Source organism: Lagopus muta, chromosome 24 (genome assembly GCF_023343835.1).
Source record: "Lagopus muta isolate bLagMut1 chromosome 24, bLagMut1 primary, whole genome shotgun sequence".
Lineage (NCBI taxonomy): Eukaryota > Metazoa > Chordata > Aves > Galliformes > Phasianidae > Lagopus > Lagopus muta.
Genome location: NC_064456.1, coordinates 5,337,061 through 5,340,953, shown reverse-complemented (window position 1 = coordinate 5,340,953; position 3,893 = coordinate 5,337,061).

Here is a 3,893-nt window from a genome sequence, read left to right as displayed (position 1 = left end):
GAACAAGAGGGAGCTTAGGAAATATGAAGCTGCTCTGAAGAGTAAAGGAGCTCAGGAAACTCACAGACTCCATGGTCAGGCTTCACGAAGCACAAGAAGCATAAGAACAAGAGACATGAGCAGACAGAGGAGCAGAGAGATGCTGCCTGACCAATCTTCTCCTACCTCTTTTGTGTTTGACAAATGCACAGAGATGATAAAGCGCATCTATAGCTGGAACTCTGGTGATATCAAGGCCACAACTGAAAAAGCAGAGGTGACCCAGCAGCTCTCCCAGGATTGGGAAGTAGATCTTGATGACTGACTCATATATAAACTCGCAATTTATAGTGTGTTGCCAATCCTGGGTGACAGAAAAAGAGAGGAAGGCAGAGTAGAATGGACACAGAGCAGGGCCTGGAGAGGGAAGAGTGGGGATGAAGACGGGGCAAAGACCCTTGTTCAGGACAGAGCCCTGCTGAGAGCTCCCAGCTGCAGGCACCCCTGAGCTGCTCTGGGATGTGGAGAATGGGAGACAGCCTGGCTGATGGGTGCCTGGCTCCTTACTTTTTCCATAAAATCCACGATCATCCATAGAATCCCATGCAGGGCTCTTGTACGAACGTGTATGTGCTGGGAGTGGAAGAAGTGGGGCAGAGCCTGCAAAGACAGAATCTGCTGGTACTTGTCCTGGGAGCTTCTGCTGCTCCAGCAGGAGCTCTAGGATCTTCTCCACAGGGAAGGAAGAACAAAGCAGCAGGGGCGGGATCCTTTGCAGACTGTCACGTACAAGGAGGGTCTGTGCCACTGCAGTAGGGACACTCGCATCCCTCGGGCTGTGGAACCCTCCTAGTGACCCACTCTTTGTAGCTGCCAGACCTGAAAGATGCTGCACAGCTCCTCCCCTCATTCTGGAGGACCCGGCTGCCATTTTCCCGCGAAAAGAGCCGGCGGCGCTGGCGCTGACCAATGAGAGGGAGGCTGGGGGCGGGTGGGCGCCGGCGCTGACCAATGAGAGGGGAGCCGGGGGGCGGGTGGGCGCGGGTGGTGACCAATGAGAGGGAGGCCGGGCCGGGCCGGGCCGGGTCGGGCCGTCGCTCCGGGGCGATGGCAGCCGGCGCAGCCTGCGTGCCACCTTTCCCCGCGGTTGAAGCGGCCGCTTCTGAAGGCGGGGCGCCCGCGTACGCTGCGGCAGCCCAAAGTGGAGTCGGAGGTGGCCGCGGGCCGGCAGGCCGCAGCGCGGCCGAGCGAGGCTCTGAGCTGGCGGGCCTCTGCCCGGAGGGACCGCATGCAGCACGGCAGGCGTCGGCTGGTTAGAGTGCGAGGCCGGGACAGCTCGCAGACTGCGGGTCCGGGGCGGGCAGAGCAAGTCCCAGTGCCGGTGACATCAGCCGGGCTGCTGGAACCTGCGTGCTGTCGCACTGTTTCCATGCCAACGGCGATCCCCCCCCCCCCCCAGTAGCCGGGGGCAGCTTTGCTGCCGTGTTTGTTACCCGATGAAGCCTGTTGCGGGGGGGCTGGGCAGACAGCCTTGCCAAAGAGGCCCGTTCTACAGCAGGATTGACAGCACGACTCCTTTTGTTTCTCCTTGAGCTCTGGCCAGGCTTCGGGGAGAAAACTGAGAGGAGAAAGAGGGCACCGGCTGTTCCCCGTCGATTGGTTTATTCCGTGCTAGAAGGGCTGGAGCTGCTTGCAGCGGCTCTGGATGCCTCACCCGTGGGTTGGATGCATTGCTGATGGATGCAACTTCCCCGTGGCTGGGAGAGGTTCTCCAGATCCTCATTGCAAACGGGCTCCCCAGTGACTGCGGCTCTGGGTGATGGTTAAATACTGGGGTAATTGGTGACGTACCTTCCTTCATCGCTGCGCTCACGTGGCAAGGAGCAGGCCCACTGCCTTGCTTACTGCCTTTACTGCTAGCTTCTCCTTTGGCTACAGACGCTGCCACTATTATTGTTTCTACTATTTTGTCGTAGGCAGTAAAATAAGCCTATCTCAAAGATGTTGGTGTCTTTGTTCTCCCTGTTGAGCCCATCGATTGGCACAACAGCATCAGCACGTGATGGGCACGTAACTTGGACGTCAGCAACGTGACTTGAAAGGCCAGCATCGGGAACGTCTCCTTTGGAGAGAGACTGAGAGGTTTGGGCTCATTGAGCCTGGAGAACAGAAGGCTCTGGGGAGACGACGTGGCTGCCTTTCAGCACATGGGGCCTCACAGATCACCCAGTTCCAACCCCCTGCTGCGGCCAACAGCGAGATCAGGCTCCCGGTCAGGTTGCCCAGGGTGCCATCCAGCCTGAACTTGAACACCCCTAAGGACAGGGTATGCACAGCATCTCTGGGCAGCCTGTGCCAGCAACTCACCAGCTTCTAAGTGAAAAACTTCCCCTGGACGGGTTTATTTTTCTGATGTGTGTGGGTGAGGTTTCTTTGCTCTGAAGTGCCTACAACTCGCAGAACTTGGTAGAAAAGCATTTCTGGAACTTGGAAACCCTGCTCGAAAGGCAACAGAGCGTCTCCAAAGGCACCAGGTGTGCCTGCGTATGCCGGATGACAGGAATCCTTCTGCAGCCTCTCTTGCCAGCGTCTGTTGCCTCCACGGCACCTGCTGGCATCTCGTCTGCCTGCAGATACCGCAATGTAACACTCAGTCTATGGGAGAGTCGGCACTGAGCAACATTCGTGTGGGCCCCAGCAGAAAGAGTGCCGTGTGATGCATGGCAGGCACGGTGCAGGGCTGCCTGCCTCTCGCGCTCACCACCCAGCCTCTGTTGAGCTGAATTCAGCCTGTGTGACACGTGGCAGGTTCTTGTGCCATTTGCCGAGTAAACCACGGCGACTGTCGATAATGATATTTCAAGCTCGTGAGGTGTGTGTGCCTGAGAATGCACAGGGTTTTGTTTATTTAGCAGACGTGAAACAACTTCTCTTAATAAACCATTACAGTTAGGCTTGCGTTCTTTTGTAAAATAATTTAGTAAGTTAACTGGAACTCCTCCTGGAAAAGGAGCTCCCCTCTCTGTGCCGGTGACCTAACAGAGCTCCAGGTGACACGGGCTGATGTCACAATGCCTAACAGAGCTCCAGGTGACACGGGCTGATGTCACAATGCCATTAGCTGCCTCACAAGCAGATCTTCCCCGGGGCAGCGGCAGTGCCGGCACTTCCCTGCAAGGCCTGGGTGCTGCTGCAGCACTGCTCAGGGGCTCTGTCCTTCTGCGGCCAGGAGTTGGCTCTGGTGCAGCCAGTCTGCACTGGGTGACCCTCGCTGACGCGTGGAGGAGCAGGGACACTTTGCAGAGAATTGTTGGTTGGTTGAGGAGCCTTGTTGGTGGAGGCCATCCTTAGTTCTGAGCTGAGGGCTGTCGGCAAGCCACATGGAAGGCTGCTGGACTGTGAGCGTCAGCTCGGAGCTGGCCTCCGCGTTCCCAACGCTGCTGGAACTCTCTGCCGAAGGTAAGGCTTTCCAGACCCCCTTCCCTAGGCATCGCACGGGGCTGTTAGCTGTTAGTCCAAAGCCACAGCTCCTGCCCTCTGTGCTTGGCTGGACGTGGCTGGGAGCCGCTGCAAGAGCCCCGCCAAAGGGTCCCACTGGGCTCTGGGGACCACGTGGCAGCCAGGTCCTGGGAGTAGAGCTGCCCAGAGCCCCCAGGTTCTGTGACAGGGCAGTCCAAGGCCAGGTTTCCCTGGGAGAGGGTGTTTCTGTAGATTCCAGCTCTGGGAGGAAAGGCATCCCGTTTCCCAGAGGCTTCCTATGTCCCCATTTCCCCTTGGGGCTCTGAATAAGGCTGAAATCGGAGCAAAGCCCAGCTCCATAGCCATGGTGGTGTTTTTCTGCGTGTGCAGAAACGTATCGATCACTGTCTGTGTGAGGAGCTTGCCAAGAGGTTGTGAAGAGGCTGGCCTGGAGC